General features: G+C 41.9%; 1 pseudogene; it reads left to right on the top strand.

Moving 5' to 3' along the window:
* The window catches only part of LOC138445875 (TBC1 domain family member 1-like), a 29,641-nt pseudogene extending 22,773 nt beyond the window's left edge, over positions 1 to 6,868 (top strand).
* The last annotated feature ends 11,369 nt before the right edge of the window (positions 6,869 to 18,237 follow it).

Raw genomic sequence — 18,237 nt, 5'->3', positions numbered from 1 at the left:
AAAGATTGTTCAAACTTTCAAAGAAATCACTTAGACAACAATTGCACTCATTTCATCTGCTAGTAAGGTAATGCTCAAAATGCTTCAAGCTAGGCTTCAGTAGTATGTGAACTAAGAACTTCCAGAAGTACAAACTGGATTTAGAAAAGGCAGAGAAACCAGAGATCAAATTGCCAACATCCGCTGGATCATGGAAAAAGCAAGGGAATTTCAGAAAAACACTGCTTCTGCTTCACTGCTTCTATGCTAAAGCCTTTGACTGTGCGGATAATAACAAATTGTGGAAAATTCTTAAGGAGATGGGAATACTAGACCACCTTACCTGCCTCCTGGGAAATCTGTACTCAGGTCAAGAGGCAACAATTAGAACAAGACATGAAACAACAGACTGGTTCAAATTTGCGAAAGGAGTATGACAAGTCTGTACTATTGTCACCCTACTTATTTAAGTTATATGCAGAATACATCATGCAAAAGGATGGGCTGGATGACTCACAAGCTGAAATCAAGATTGCTGGGAGAAGTATCAGTAACCTCAGATATGCAGATAACACCAACTTAATGGCAGAAAGTGAAGAGGAATTAAAGAGCCTCTTGATGAAGGTGAAAGAGGAGAGTGAAAACCTGGCTTAAACCTCAACATTCACAAAATTAAGATCAACACATCCAGTTCCATCACTTAATGACAAACAGATGGGGAAAAAAATGTAAATAGTGACAGACTATTTTCTTGGGCTTTCAGATCACTGCAGATGGTGACTGTGGCCATGGAATTAAAAGACACTTGCTCTTTGAAAGAAAAGCTATGACAAACCTAGACAGCACATTATAAACCAGAGACATCACTTTGCCAACAAAGGTCTGTGTAGTCAAAACTATGGTTTTTCCAGTAGTCATATATGGATGTGAGAGTTGAACCATAAAGAAGGCTGAGCACCAAAGAATTGATGCTTTCAAACTGTGGTGCTGGAGGAGACTCTTGAGAGTCCTTTGGACAGCAAGGAGATCAAACCCATCAATCCTGAATGAAATCAGTCCTGAATATTCATTGGAAGGACTGATGCTGAAGTTGAAGTTCCAATGCTTTGATCACCTAATGCAAGGAGCTGATTCATTGGAAAAGACCCTGATGCTGGGAAAGTTTGAGGGGTGACAGAGACACTCAGACTCCCAACTCATGTCAAAGGACATGAGTTTGGGCAGACTCTAGGAGATGGTGAAGCACAGGGAAGCCTGGTGTGCTGCAGTCCATCAGGTTGCAAAGAGTTGGACATGACTAAGCAACTGAACAACAACAAGACAAGAATGCCCACTCTCACCACTTTTATTCAACATAGTATTGGAAGTCTCAGCCAGAGCATTTAGGTGAGAAAAAGAGTAAAAGAAATCCAAGTTTGAAAGGACGAAATAAAACTGTCACTAGTTGCAGAAGACATGACAGTTTATATATATTTTAAATGCAAAAGTTGCAATAAAGTTAGGAAAGTTGCAAGATACAAAATTAAAAAACTGTTGTGTTTCTATACCAATAATACATTATCAGAAAAGAATTAAGAAAACAATCTCATTTACAATTGCATCAAAAATAAATTTAACTAAAGAAGTGAAAGACCTGTATACTGGAAATTATATGATGTTTCTGAAAGGTACTGAAGAAGATACAAATAAAATGGAAATATATTACTTGTTCATAGATTGGAAAAATTAATATTATTAAATGTTCACACTACTGAAAATAGTGTATAGATTCAATGCAATCTCTATCAAAATTCCAGTGGAATTTTTCACAGAAATAGAGCAAACAATCCTAAAATGTATATGGAACCACAAAAGACTCTGAAAGCCATAGTGATCTTGAGAAAGAAGAGCAAGCTGGAGATAACATAGTACTTAGTTTCAAACTATATCACAAAAGCTACAATCATGAAAATAGTATGGTATTAGTATAAAAGCAGAGACATAGATTAATGGAATAGAAGAGAGCCCAGAAATAAGCCCATTTGTATATAGTCAATTAATTTGGTTAAATGAGCTAAGACTATATAAGGGACAAAGGACAGTTTTCAGTCAGTGGTGTTGGGAAATCTGGAACATATGCAAAAGAATGACAGTGGTCTGCTATCTGATACCATACCCAAAATTTAACTCAAAATGGATTAAAGATTTGAACATAATACCTGAAACCATAAAACTTCTAGAAGAAAGCAGAGTGGTAAGCTCCTTGAACTAAGACCTAACAATGGTTCATGGATTTGATGCCAAATGTATAGCAATAAAAATAAAAACAAATGAAACTACATCAAACTAAAAGCCTCTCCACAGCAATGATATGAAAAGGCAACCAACTGAATGGGAGAAAATATTTGCAAACCAAGTATTTGATACTGGAATAATATTCAAAACATACAAAAACACATAGAATTCAATAGAAAAATAACAATCTAGTTAAAAAATAGGCAGAGAATTTGACTAAATTTTTTTTTTCAAAGAAGACACACAGATAGTCAACAGGTACATGAAATGGTGCTCAACATTACTGATAAATAGGGAAACGCAAATCAAAACTCCAGTGGTTATTACTTTATGCACGTCTGAATACTATGAAAAAAAACAAATAGTATGCGTTGCTGAGAAGACGGATGTATAATGTTGGTTGAAATATTAATTTGGTATAGCCACTATGTAAAAACTATATAGTGTTTCCTCAAAAACAGAACTACCAAGTGACGTGGGTCTTCCCTGGTGGCTCAGATAAAGCGTCTGCCTACAATGCGAGAGACCCGGGTTTGATCCTCTGGAGAAGGAAATGGCAACCCATTCCAGCACTCTTGCCTGGAAAATCCCATGGATGGAGGAGTGTAATAGGATACAGTCCACGGGGTTGCAAAGATTTGGACATGACTGAGCGACTTCACTTTCACTTTTACCATGTGACAGGAGGGGAGGAGTCTGCTGCTGCAGCCAAGCCCCGCCCTGCTGCACCTCAAGCCGGCCCCTGATTCCCCGCCACCTCTAGGGCAGGCGGTAGGAGTAAGCGGGAGCCCTGGATAACAAGCCACCGCCTGGCCCGCGATTTCACCATTGTTCAGCTGGGTGGCCAAGGTGCCTGAGATCAGTGCCATCCAGCAGGCCCGCCAGGAGGAGTTGCACTGCCAGACAGAATTCAATGACACCTTCTTGGGAAGTTTGAGGTGCTGTTTCGCGGCCACGTGGTGATGGCGCTCAGGAAGGCTCCACCAGCCCTGATCAACCAGTGCTTGGAAGGCTTCAGTCATGTGAGTGGTGGCTTTTCCTCTCGGATCAGTTCCAGCCTGCACTGCAGCACTGGGGAATGCTGAGCAGGTCCTCAGCCAGTGCGCACGTCCTTCTCAAAGCCTTGGCTGCCGCTCCTTGGCCTTCCGAAAGGAGTTTCAGTATGCAGGCTTGCGGAGTAGTAGTTTCTTCAACTCTTTTGAGGAAAGTGTCATCCAGAACCACCTAATTAGTGAACTCAATATTGTGCAGCGGACAGATATTAAGGAAGCTTGAACTATGCTCTTCACAATTGGTCAATCAGAAGTTTACCTCATCAGTCCTGACACCAAAAAAAATAGCGTTGGAGAAAAATTTTCAGGAGATATCCTTTTGCTCTCAGGGTATTAGATATACGGACTACTTTGGTTTCATCTGCCAGGAATCTTAAGGTGGTAGAGGCTTTCATTTCCTCTGTTATGTGTTTCAGCGCACAAATGAAGCTCTGGTGGATGAGATTGTCAAGGGAGTGTGCAATTTCCTTGGTTCTGTCTCGCTGCAGCAAAAATTTGAAATGGCAGACCAGGGTTACAGCTTGGTTACAGCTCAGTGTTATTTGGCAAGCAAAGGAAAATACATCCTTGAGGTGTAAGGGCAGTCCAACCCACAAGAAGAGCCAGGGCTCGATTTTGGCTCCTCTTTTTGTATGTTTTTTCCTTCCCCCTGAGCCTGCCCTACGTAAATTGGGCCAGCCAGGAGGGCTGTTTGTTTCACCTGAGGTTCTCACTCTTGTCCTCAGATTTTCTTTTGTTCCATTTCCGCAGGCTTTTCTTTTCTTTGTCTTTTAGCCACTGCCATTTTGGACTTCTTTTTCCTATTCTAACTAGCTATCAAGATCATGATGACCCTGAAGCAGGCCTTCATGGTGCCCTCAGTGCAGCAGACAGTGAAGGCGCTGGTCCAGCTATGTGAGGGCTGCCCCCTGCAGGGCCTGCACAAGCTCTGTGAGCAGATTGAGGGAATGAATTCTTCCAAAACCAAACTAGAGCTCCAGAAGCACCTGACAACATTAACTAATCAGGAGCAAGCAACTATTTGTGAGGAGGTTCAGAAATTGAAATCAAGGAATGAGCAGTGAGAGAATGAATTGGTTATTTCTTTCCTGAGATGTTTACATGAAGAGAAGCTAAAAGTTCACATCCATATTGGGGAGATAAAAAAGACGTCACAGATTGCAGCGGAGAATATTGGAATTGAATTACCATCAAGCACTACTCGATTTAGGCTGCTGCTGCTGCTAAGTCACTTCAGTCGTGTCCAACTCTGTGCGACCCAATAGACGGCAGCCCAGCAGGCTCCCTCGTCCCTGGGATTCTCCAGGCAAGAACACTGGAGTGGGTTGCCATTTCCTTCTCCAATGCATGAAAGTGAAAAGTGAAAGTCAAGTCGCTCAGTCGTGTCCGACTCTTAGCGACCCCATGGACTGCAGCCTACCAGGCTCCTCCATCCATGGGATTTTCCAGGCAAGAGTACTAGAGTGGGGTGCCATTGCCTTCTCCTCAATTTAGGCTAGATATGCTGAAAAACAAAGTGAAGAGATCTTTAACAGAATCTTTAGAAAGTATTTTGCCCTGGGATAATAAAGCCAGAGGCCTCCAGGAGCACTTAGCCAGTCTGGGTCTGGTCAGCTCTGTGTCTGGCACATTCAGTAACACCAGCAAAGAGCTGTCTGGCTGTGAAAAGGAGGCTTTGCCCATCTCCAAGAGCTGCTTCAGGATCCTCGGCTCCTTGGATGACCTGTCCAGTGACTCGGAGAGCCAACCTGTGGAAGATCCAGCCCTGCTCTCACCCAAGCAGGGCTTCCAAAGGCACACCAACACCTGAGTCATGTCCTCATGGAATGCCAGGAGCCTCCGCAGCTGGCATGGGGGTCCCCAGGGGTCTCACAAAGGAAGCTTGTGAGGTATCACTCAGTGAGCACAGAGACACCTCATGAATCAAAGAACTTTGAGTCCAAAGCTGACCACATGGGTGACTCCAGCAGGACCTCCATAAAGACACAGAGACCATGGAGGCAGCAGATTTTCCTTCAAGTGGCCACCCTCCCCGAAGGCCTGAAATTCTCCCAGCAGATACAAAGATCATTCAGAGCTGGGAGAGCTTTCCCCATGATCTCCTCTAGAACCAGTTTGTGAAGATGGACCCCTTGGCCCTGTCCCAGAGGGACAGAAAAGGACATCTCGTGAACACCGAGAGCTGTGGCAAAAGGCCATTCTACAATAGATACTGCTGCTCAGGATGGAGAAGGAAAATCAAAAGCTGCAAGCCTCTGAGAATGATTTGCTGAACAAGTGCCTAAAGCTTGATTATGAAGAAATCACTCCTTGTCTTAAAGAAGTGACTACAGTGTGGGAAAAGATGCTAAGCACTCCAGGAAAATAAAAAACTAAGTTTGACATGGAAAAATGCACTTGGCTGTTGGCCAAGGTGTGCCACGACATCACCGGGGTGAAATCTGGAAATTCTTGGTGGAGCAGTGCCACCTGAAGCACCTGTTCCTCAGCAAACAGCAACCCAAGGACATGCCCTACAAAGAGCTCTTAAAGCAGCTCACCTCCCAGCAGCACACCATTCTCATCGACCTCGGGTGAACCTTTCCAACACATCAGTACTACTCTGCTCAGCTAGGAGCAGGGCAGCTGTTACTTGACAACATCCTGAAGGCCTGCTCACTTCTAGACGAAGTGGGCTATTGCCAAGGTCTCAGCTTTGTAGCAGGCATCCTCCTGCTTCACATGGGTGAGGAAGAGGCGTTTAACATGCTCAAGTTCCTGATGTTTGACATGGGACGGTGGAAACAGTATCGAACGGACATGATTATTTTACAGATCCAGATGTACCAGCTCTCAAGCCTGTTCCATGGTTACCACAGGGACCTATACAACCACCTGGAGGGGCATGAGATCAGCCCCAGCCTCTGCCATGCCCTGGTTCCTCACTGCTTGCCTTGCAGTTCCCCCTGGGCTTCGTCCCAGAGTCTCTGATATGATCTTTCTTCAGGGATCAGAGGTCATATTTAAAGTGGCTTTAAGCCTGCTGGGATACCATAAGCCCTTGATTCTGCAGCATGAAAACCTAGAAACCATAGTTGACTTTATAAAAAGCACACTGCCCAACCTGGGCTTGGTGCAGATGTTGAAGACCATCAGTCAAGTGTTTGAGATGGACTCCTCTAAAGTTACAGGCTTATGAAGTTGAGTACCACGGGCTTCAGGAAGAGCTTACCGATTGTTCTCTCAGTGACAACCAAAGAATGCACAAATTAGAGAAGACCAACAGCAGCTTACACAAACAGAACTGTGACCTTCTTGAACAACTGCAGGCAGCCAATGGGAGGATCCAGAGCCTGGGAGCCACCCCTGAGAAGCTCCTAACTAGCGAAAGCAAGCTAAAGCAGGCAGCCCTGGCCTTGGAGCTGGAGTGGTCAGCCCTGCTGCAGACAGTAGAGCAGCTCTGGAGGCAGACCCCACACTACCCGAGCCCTTGGGTGACTGATGGCCTGGGGCCCAACTCCCACCAGCCCACAGCTCCAGAACAGGTGTGGCCACCACCCTGCCACTGTCCAGGCCTTAACTGAGAGAGATGAAGATGCTGGAGGAGAACAGAGAACAAAGCATGCTTCTCAGGGAGGAGACTGGCTTGCCAGCACACACATTCTTCTGAACTGACTCACAATGCAGGGAATGAATGTCTCAGTCTTTTCATTGTAGTTTGTGTTTAATTCTTCCCTTTTCTAGTCCTGATTACTCAGTAGATTAGATGGCACGGACTCGAATAAATGCACATTTATGTTTTTAAAAAAAGAGACAAAAAACAAAACCACCATATCATCCAACAATTAACTTCTGGGTGTTTATCTAAAGGAATAAAAAATGCTAAGAAAGATGTGCACGCTCATATTCATTGCAACATTATTTATAATAACCAAGACATGGAAACAATCTAAGTGTCCATCAATGGATGAATGAATAAAGAAAATGTGGAATATGAATTGAGTGGAATATTATTCACCCATTAAAACAAGAAAATCTTGCTATTTACTCTGTCATGGATAGACGAGTGTATTGTGGTTGTATCGTGGATGGACCATACATTCTTCTCAATGAAATAAGTCAGACAGAGACAAATATTGTATGTTCTTATTTATTTGTGGAGTCAAAAAACAAAACACCACAGATACAGAGAACAGATTGCTGGTTGCCAGAGGTGGGGTTTGGGTGGTGGGTCAAATGGATGAAGGTAGTCAGGAGGTAAAAATTTCTATTCATAATAAAAATTAATTCATGGATGTGCTGTATATCATGGTGACTATAGTTAATAATACAGTATTATATGTTTGAAAGTTAGTAAAAACTAAATCTTTAGTTATCATCACAAGAAAAAAAATTTAAATTTGATGAATGTTAACTAGACTTATTGTGGTGATCATATCACAATATATACAAATTTGGAATCATTATGTTGTATACCTGAAACTAATATAATGTTACATGTCACTTATAATAAAGAAGAATTTGAATCCTTGAAATATGATTCTTAAAAAAAGTATTATCCATACTAAAATATGATTGAAGCCTGTCATAGGTCATTTAATTTCACCTCAATCTCATGCACATCATTTTAGCAGAGTTATTATGCAGTTTTATATTTCCATTTAAATGACAGCATGTTTGAAATAAAAATAGAATCTGAATCCTGGATTTTAAAACATAAATGCAAAGTTACTACTATCATAAGTTGTGGGCAGAATTACTTATTACCAATGAAAAAGGACCTTTATTTAACAGGCTTGAAGTTATGTTCCTTAGAAGGAGAGCCTGAGACAAGAATTCAGATGCAGATTTTTTTGAGGGAGTGCTCCTCAGGATGGGTGAGGGGTGGGGGGGAAAGCTGTAGGAGAGGAAGTAAAGCAGGATAAGACAGGTGAACAAGAGGAAAAAAGGCAGTAACCTGTGGAGTGAGGCAGCTCCTGTCAGCTGAGAACAGTTTCCTGTAGAAGGAAGGCTTCTATAAGCCTTTAACATCTATGCTCAAGAAACCAGGGAGGTGGGTGTACTCGCTCATAAAAGGGGATATGGGTTGGGGACCCCCTATCTATTGCAATAGGAAATATGGAACTACAGTTGATATAACTCACCACAGTCATAATAGTTGTTTCCCTCTGGGCCAATTTAAGGAGAACTAAGCTACTATGTCAGAGAAGGCAATGGCACCCCACTCCAGTACACTTGCCTGGAAAACCCATGGATGGAGGAGACTGGAGGGCTGCCATCTATGGGGTCACACAGAGTCGGACACGACTGAAGTGACTTAGCAGCAGCAGCAACAACCTACAATATAGGGTGCCCCGGTGGCTCAGACAGTAATGCGTCTGCCTACAATGTGGGAGACCCGGGTTCGATTCCCGGGTCGGGAAGATCCCCTGGAAAAGGAAGTGGCAATCCACTCTAGCACTCTTGCCTCAAAAATCCCATGGAGGGAGGAGCCTGATAGGCTACAGTCCATGGGGTCACAAAGAGTTGGACACAACTGAGCAACTTCACTTCAAGCTACATAAGGGAATTGATTTAGGTCATATCTGAATGGTCTAGCAGGTTTTCTCTACTTTTTTCCATTTAAGTCTGAATTTGGTAATAAGGAGTTCATAATCTGAGCCACAGTAAACTCCTAGTCTTGTTTTTGTTGACTGTATAGAGCTTCTCCATCTTTGGCTGCAAAGAATATAATCAATCTGATTTTGGTGTTGACCATCTGGTGATGTCCATGTGTAGAGTCTTCTCTTGTGTTGTTGGAAGAGGGTGTTTGCTATGACCAGTGCATTTTCTTGGCAAAACTCTATTAGTCTTTGCCCTGCTTCATTCTGCATTCCAAGGCCAAATTTGCCTGTTACTCCAGGTGTTTCTTGACTTCCTACTTTTGCATTCCAGTTCCCTAGAATGAAAAGGACATCTTTTTTGGGTGTTAGTTCTAAAAGGTCTTGTAAGTCTTCATAGAACAGTTCAGCTTCAGCTTCTTCAGCGTTACTGGTTGGGGCATAGACTTGATATTGAATGGTTTGCCTTGGAAACGAACAGAGATCATTCTGTCGTTTTTGAGATTGCATCCAAGTACTGCATTTTGGACTCTTGTTGACCATGATGGCTACTCCATTTCTTCTGAGGGATTCCTGCCCACAGTAGTAAATATAATGGTCATCTGAGTTAAATTCACCCATTCCAGTCCATCTTAGTTCGCTGATTCCTAGAAGGTCGACATTCACCCTTGCCATCTCTTGTTTGATGACTTCCAATTTGCCTTGATTCATGGACCTGACATTCCAGGTTCCTATGCAATATTGCTCTTTACAGCATCAGACCTTGCTTCTATCACCAGTCATATCCACAGCTGGGTATTGTTTTTGCTTTGGCTCCATCCCTTCATTCTTTCACATGCTAGTATGGTAATGCTCAAAATTCTCCAAGCCAGGCTTCAGCAATACGTGAACCATGAACTCCCTGATGTTCAAGCTGGTTTTCGAAAAGGCAGAGGAACCAGAGATCAAACTGCCAACATTTGCTGGATCATGGAAAAAGCAAGAGAGTTCCAGAAAACATCTATTTCTGCTTTATTGACTATGGCAAAGCCTTTGACTGTGTGGATCACAATAAACTGTGGAAAATTCTGAAAAAGACGGGAATACCAGACCACCTGACCTGCCTCTTAAGAAATCTGTATGCAGGTCAGGAAGCAACAGTTAGAACTGGACATGGAACAACAGACTGGTTCCAATTAGGAAAAGGAGTACGTCAAGCCTGTATATTGTCACCCTGCTTATTTAACTTCTATGCAGAGTACATCATGAGAAATTCTGGGTTGGAAGAAACACAAGCTGGAATCAAGATTGCCGGGAGAAATATCAATCACCTCAGATATACAGATGACACCACCCTTATGGCAGAAAGTGAAGAGGAGCTAAAAAGCCTCCTGATGAAAGTAAAAGAGGAGAGTGAAAAAGTTGGCTTAAAGCTCAACATTCAGAAAACAAAAATCATGGCATCCAGTCCCATCACTTCATGGAAATAGATGGGGAAACAGTGGAAACAGTGTCAGACTTTATTTCTTTGGTCCCCAAAATCACTGCAGATGGTGACTGCAGCCATGAAATTAAAAGACGCTTACTCCTTGGAAGAAAAGTTATGAGCGACCTAGATAGTATATTCAAAAGCAGAGACATTACTTTGCCAACTAAGGTCCGTCTAGTTAAGGCTATGGTTTTTCCTGTGGTCATGTATGGATGTAAGAGTTGGACTGTGAAGAAGGCTGTGCTGAAGAATTGATGCTTTTGAACTGTGGTGTTGGAGAAGACTCTTGAGAGTCCCTTGGACTGCAAGGAGATCCAACCAGTCCATTCTGAAGGAGATCAACCCTGGGATTTCTTTGGAAGGAATGATGCTAAAGCTGAAACTCCAGTACTTTGGCCACCTCATGAGAAGATTTGACTCACTGGAAAAGACTCTGATGCCGGGAGAGATTGAGGGCAGGAGAAGAAGGGGACAACTGAGGATGAGATGGCTGGATGGCATCAGGGACTCGATGGACGTGAGTCTGGGTGAACTCCGGGAGTTGGTGATGGACAGGGAGGCCTGGCGTGCTGCGATTCATGGGGTCGCAAAGAGTCGGACACGACTGAGCAACTGAACTGAACTTCATTCTTTCTGGAGTTATTTCTCCACTCATCTCCAGTAGCATATTGGGCACCTACTGACCTGGGGAGTTCCTCTTTCAGTATCCTATCATTTTGCCTTTTCATACTGTTCATGGGATTCTCAAGGCAAAAATACTGAAGTGGTTTGCCATTCCCTTCTCCGGTGGACCACATTCTGATTGATTATATTCTTTGCAGCCAAAGATGGAGAAGCTGTATACAGTCAACAAAAACAAGACCAGGAACTGACTGTGGCTCAGATCATGAACTCCTTATTACCAAATTCAGACTTAAATTGAAGAAAGTAGGGAAAACTGCTAGACCATTCAGGTATGACCTAAATCAAATCCCTTATGATTATACAGTGGAAGTGAGAAATAGATTTAAGGGACTAGATCTGATAGATCTGAGTGCCTGATGAACTATGGACGGAGGTTCGTGACGTTGTACAGGAGACAGGGATCAAGAGCATCCCCATGGAAAAGAAATGCAAAAAAGAAAAATGGCTGTCTGGGGAGGCCTTACAAATAGCTGTGAAAGGAAGAGAAGTGAAAAGCAAAGGAGAAAAGGAAAGATATCAGCATCTGAATGCAGAGTTCCAAAGAATAGCAAGAAGAGATAAGAAAGCCTTCTTCAGTGATCAATGCAAAGAAATAGAGGAAAAGAACAGAATGGAAAGACTAGAGATCTCTTCAAGAAAATCAGAGGTACCAAGGGAACATTTCATCCAAAGATGGGCTCAATAAAGGACAGAAATGGTATGGACCTAACAAGCGGAAGATATTAAGAAGAGGTGGCAAGAATACACAGAAGAACTGTACAAAAAAGATCTTCATGACCTGGATACTCACAATGGTGTGATCACTCATCTAGAGCCAGACATCCTAGAATGTGAAGTCAAGTGGGCCTTAGAAAGCATCACTACGAACAAAGCTAGTGGAGGTGATGGCATTCCAGTTGAGCTGTTTCAAATCCTGAAAGATGATGCTGTGAAACTGCTACATTCAAGATGCCAACAATTTGGAAAAGTCAGCAGTGGCCACAGGACTGGAAAAGGTCAGTTTTCATTCTAATCCCAAAGAAAGGCAATGCCAAAGAATGTTCAAACTACCACACAATTGCACTCATCTCACACGCTAGTAAAGTAATGCTCAAAATTCTCCAAGCCAGGCTTCAGCAATACATGAACTGTGAACTTCCAGATGTTCAAGCTGGTTTTAGAAAAGGCAGAGGAACCAGAGATCAAATTGCCAACGTTCGCTGGATCATCGAAAAAGGAAGAGAGTTCCAGAAAAACATCTATTTCTGCTTTATTGACTATGCCAAAGCTTTTGATTGTGTGCATCACAATAAACTGTGGACTATTCTGAGAGAAATGGGAATACCAGACCACCTGACCTGCGTCTTGAGAAATCTGTATGCAGGTCAGGAAGCAACAGTTAGAACTGGACATGGAGCAACAGACTGGTTCCAATTAGGAAAAGGAGTACATGAAGGCTGTATATTGTCACCCTGCTTATTTAACTTCTACGCAGTGTACATCATGAGAAACGCTGGACTGGAAGAAACGCAAGCTGTTATCAAGAACTAAAGAGCTTCTTGATGAAAGTGAAAGAGGACAGTGAAAAAGTTGGCTTAAAGCTCAACATTCAGAAAACAAAAATCATGGCATCCAGTCCCATCACTTCATGGGAAATAGATGGGGAAACAGTGGAAACAGTGCCAGACTTTATTTTGGGGGGCTCCAAAATCACTGCAGGTGATGACTGCAGCCATGAAATCAAAAGACACTTACTCTTTGGAAGAAAACTTATGACCAACTTAGATAGCATATTCAAAAGCAAAGACATTACTTTGCCGACTAAGGTCTGTCTAGTCAAGGCTATGGTTTTTCCAGTATTCATGTATGAATGTGAGAGTTGGACTGTGAAGAAGGCTGAGCGCCAAAAAATTGATGCTTTTGAACTGTGGTGTTGGAGGAGACACTTGAGAGTCCCTTGGACTGCAAGGAGATCCAACCAGTCCATTCTGAAGGAGATCAGCCCTGGGATTTCTTTGGAAGGAATGATGCTAAAGCTGAAACTCCAGTACTTTGGCCACCTCATGCGAAGAGTTGACTCATTGGAAAAGACTCTGATGCTGGGAGGGATTGGGGGCAGGAGGAGAAGGGGACGACAGAGGATGAGATGGCTGGATGGCCTCATGGACTCGATGGACGTGAGTCTGAGTGAACTCTGGTTGTTGGTGATGGACAGGGAGGCCTGCCGTGCTGCGATTCATGGGGTCGCAGAGTCAGACACAACTGAGCGACTGAACTGAACTGAACTGAACTGTAGCTACTACTGTGGCTGCAGAAGGAGTGAGTCTGGATGGTCAATTTTGTTCCATTTCCATACACAACCGGATAACCAGGCGAGGCCTTGGACTAAAGGCAGTCAATCCATTTGTTTTCCAAGAAAAGAGGACGACAGAGGATGAGATGGCTGGATGGCATCACTGACTTAATGGATGTGAGTTTGAGTGAACTCCAGGAGTTGGTGATGGACAGGGAGGCCTGGAGTGCTGTGATTCATGGGGTCGCAAAGAGTTGGACACAATTGAGCTACTGAACTGAACTGAGCTATGATAGGACAAGATATAAAAGATAACCTTGGGAGATCATCTGTTTTTAGTTTAAATATTTGAAGTTGGCAGTACTGGGAGCATAAACTGAAAAGTCAGAGAGGTCTTGATAATCTAATGTATAGGCTGAAGTCATGAGGGAAGCAGAAACTATGAGTAAGCAAACGGGTATATGTGAGGTAGAGAAAAGTCATATAGACAGTGTAAGTGAGGAACCTGTTTGTTGGATAAATGTAGGATGGAAGACAAAGCAGAAACATAAAGGGTAGCTGAATCACACTGGTAGAGCTCCAGAGAAAAGAACCATAAAATCCCAATATTACTTTTATTTCATCAGATAGGATGTGGGTTCAATCCCTGGGTCAGGAAGATCCCTACCCACTCCAGTGTTCTTGCCTGGAGAATCCCATGGACCAAAGTGCCTGGAGGGCTACAGTCAATAGTGTCACAAAGAGTTGGACACAACTGAAGCAAATTGGCAAGTATGCAGGGAAAGATTTCAAAGAGCAAGATCAGTAAACATCAGACTGGATAAATTTCCTCTGGAGAAAGCAGATACTGTTGTTTGCATGACTGTGTTTTCTTAAACCCTTAAATGCTTCTGGATTGTTTGACAGTAGAATTGTTCTGCCTAAGAGAGACTAGAGAATCCTGGAGGCCAGAGTGCCACCAGGAGAGAGTGATAATGAAGGTGACTCTGAAGAAGATAGATGCCCAAACTGAATTTCAATGCTGTTAATGGTAGAGTCTGTGTAAACCAATTTACACAGTGAATTTGTTTTTAGTGAAGTGTTATACAACTATGGGGATGAGGAGGCAGTTGACATCTGGACTATTCAATATTATTTTCCTGAGAAAGAATTCCAAATGAACTCACAGGAAGAGCACTTGCCAATCAGAGCAGAAGCCAGAGAGAGATATGAAGGATGGACAGGGGTTGGCCTGGTGAAGAGGGGAAGCTCAGGTCACTATTCTAACAGTAGTGAGAAGTGTTGGACTTGATCATGTCTATGGATCTTGCTAGTTTTGCCTCTTTTCGTGTTCTTGAATATAAGGTCTTGGGCATTTCTATCTCCTTTAGCAGGTAGAGAGAGAAACTTGGGTGACCTGGGCCAGAGTTTCGTAAAGGGAGTTATTTTTGCAATGCTATGAGATTTCTGAAACAGTGATAAGTAGGGAGGCTGGAACCTGGTTAGGTTATCACAATTCATCCTCTCTCCCCATGAGAGTATTCTGTAAGAAGTATTAAATATTACAAATATTTACAAATTTTAAAGTCAAACAAATTCAAATATACCAAGGTAAAGCCTGTAGGAATTGCTGGATATTCCTTACCATTTGAATTATGAACTGTTTGACCCAAGAATATATGTGTATGTGCATATATGTGCATAGATCCATTTATCTCTGTATGAAAAATATCCATAAATCCACTTCTATGAGATCAAGAGAATCTGAGACATGCTTCGTTGTTTCTGCATTTGCCCTTTGCACTTAAGGTTTGGTCAAGTGATTTCTTGAACATACCATTAAAACACATCTCAACATAATAATAATGGAGCTTTGAAATATAAAATTAAGCAACACAATAAAGTTGGAGTGGGTAGATCAAAAACAAGTTCATAGCATAAGGAGCCTTTATTATATGTGGAGGTGGTGTTTGTGTGTAAGTGTGAATGTATTTGTGAGTGTCTAATTCTATGATAAGAGAACCTTTAACATTAATTCAGGAGAAACAGCTCAGCAATTTACCCAGCTCTTAAATTCTTAGATTCATCTTGTTTCCTCTTGAAAACACTAAATTAACACTACTACAGACCTTTCCTCCATCCTACTTTCTGGAGAATATCTAAGAGACAATTCCACAGCTTTTGATGTTACCATCAAAACTCTTTAATTTTAAATGAAATGCTTTTTTTGTTCCCACTGAGTGTTGTCATAAATGAAATACAACCACTGGAAGAAAAAGTATTAATCAGATCAGTTCAAAGTTGGAACTTAAATGGAATGCTCTAAAAATTGAAACAGTGTGCCCCTAATGTGCTAATATGTATTTATAAACAGGGCTTTGTGGTTGATGCCATCAACCGCTTTGCAAACTCTTGCCAATAATATTATTGCCATAAATTTGGAGAGTTGATTAGTGGGTCACTTAAAACCGTAATCTTAGCCTTTAGAGGATTTATTTAAATCTAATTTAAAAAGAGTCCTTTAATATTTATTTTTACAGAAGTTTACTTAGAAATTTAAGATTAGAGAAGAGTTTCAAATGAGTGCTGCTGAAACTAAAAGAATTTGGATATATGGCTTTTTTCCAAGGTGGTCGCGTTTCCCTCAAGGCCAATTTGTCATTGATGAAACATCTGTCCAAAACCATTCATGTGTGTTTTGAGAACCTAGGATCAATCAAATTCTCTGTTTGGATAGGCAACTATTGTTTTCTAAGTAAAGATGAATGATGATAGGTGAATATATTTTTAGGTTTAACTTTAATGAAGTCTACTTATTTTTCTGTAATTGGAAAAATTTTGTGCTTTTGCCTTATCTCACAATTAAGTTCTTGGAAACTCGGAAAAGGAAACAGTCAAAGGAAATTTAGAAGTCTTAGGAGATATTTTATTTTGTGCTGATGGCACTTTCTCATGGAACTGTTCAAATATATTGCCAGCGTAGAACTGGATGTTTATACAAACAAATCACTGAAGATTTTTCCACGTTGAAACACTTTCTGATTTGAGGCACACAAACCATGATGTCATTCCACTCTTCAAGAGTCTACAGGCTCCACTTTCTGTCTCCCAGATCTTCCTCTTCTCTATTCTAGCCACAGACAGGCATGAAGCATGTTGTGTGAATATATACATGAACTGGAATTTTTAGTCTTTGTCGATATAGGATAACCGATAACTTTAAGTTGAAGTCTCTAGAAAGAGATACAGACTGTAGGTTAAGCTTCTCACTTAACCATTTGTTCATTTATTCACTAAGAATTAACTGAACATCTACTCTCAGGCACATTTTATACGATACTATAATTAGGTTTTCAAAGGTCTCTGATAGCAGATTGTGAGAACTTCTATTTCAGTGCCTGGATTAATAGCTATCAGTTAGAAAAAATGGACGATTTTTCTCTCACTGGGCCTAGTAAAGTGGTAAGGGTTTCGTGTGGTGGTCAGCTACTGCAGTCTTAAGTATATGGTCTTTGAGATCATATATACATGAGCTCACCTCTCAGTTCCAACTTACCAGCCCACTTACTTTGGGCCAGTCACTAAATCTCCCTGATTCTAGTTATTTTAATCCTGTCTGAGAGGTTACTGTAAGAGCTGAATAAAAAACAATATAACTAAAGTGATTCTAACATATATTGCATGCTAAATAGAAGTTAGGTGTCTCTTTTACATTTCCCTTCATCTTTAAAACATCACTCTTGAATATTTACATTTATTTGTTCGACAAGTATGTTTATAAAATGTACTAAATGATGGCCATTAATCCAGGCACTGAAATAGAAGTTCTCACAGTATGGGGCTTCCCTGGGGGTACCAGTGGTAAAGAATCTGCCTTCCAATGAAGGAGACAGAAGAGACACGGATTCGATCCCTGGACCTGCCTCTTGAGAAACCTATATGCAGGTCAGGAAGCAACAGTTAGAACTGGACATGGAACAACAGACTGGTTCCAAATAGGAAAAGGAGTACGTCAAGGCTGTATATTGTCACCCTGCTTATTTAACTTCTATGCAGAGTACATCATGAGAAACTCTGGGCTGGAAGAAACACAAGCTGGCATCAAGATTCCAGGGAGAAATATCAATAACATCAGATATGCAGATGACACCACCCTTATGGCAGAAAGTGAAGAGGAACTAAAGAGCCTCTTGATGAAAGTGAAAGAGGAGAGTGAAAAAGTTGGCTTAAAGCTCAACATTCAGAAAACAAAGATCATGGCATCTGGTCTCATCACTTCATGGGAAATAGATGGGGAAATAGTGTCAGACTTTATTTTTGGGGGCTCCAAAATCACTGCAGATGGTGATTGCAGCCATGAAATCAAAAGACGCTTACTCCTTGGAAGGAAAGTTATGACAAACCTAGATAGCATATTCAAAAGCAGAGACATTACTTTGACAGCAAAGTTCCATCTAGTCAAGGCTATGGTTTTTCCAGTAGTCATGTATGGATGTGAGAGTTAGACTGTGAAGAAAGCTGAGTGCCAAAGAATTGATGCTTTTGAACTGTTGGAGAAGACTCTTGAGTCCCTTAGACTGCAAGGAGATCCAACCAGTCCATCCTAAAGGAGATCAGTCCTAGGTGTTCATTGAAAGGACTTATGCTGAGGCTGAAACTCCAATACTTTGGACACCTCATGTGAAGAGTTGACTCATTGGAAAAGACCCTGATGTTGGGAGGGATTGGGGGCAGGAGGGGAAGGGGACAACAGAGGATGATATGGCTGGATGGCACCACCAACTCGATGCACATGAGTTTGGGTGAACTCCAGGGGTTGGTGATGGACAGGGAGGCCTGGCATGCTGAGATTCATGGGATCGCAAAGAGTCTGACATGACTGAGTGACTGAACTGAACTGAACTGAAGAGGGAGGAAATGGCAACCCATTCCAGTATTCTGGCCTGGAAA

The sequence above is a fragment of the Ovis canadensis genome, chromosome 9, assembly GCF_042477335.2.
Source record: "Ovis canadensis isolate MfBH-ARS-UI-01 breed Bighorn chromosome 9, ARS-UI_OviCan_v2, whole genome shotgun sequence".
Classification (NCBI taxonomy): Eukaryota; Metazoa; Chordata; class Mammalia; order Artiodactyla; family Bovidae; genus Ovis; species Ovis canadensis.
This window is presented reverse-complemented; position numbering and strand designations above follow the sequence as displayed.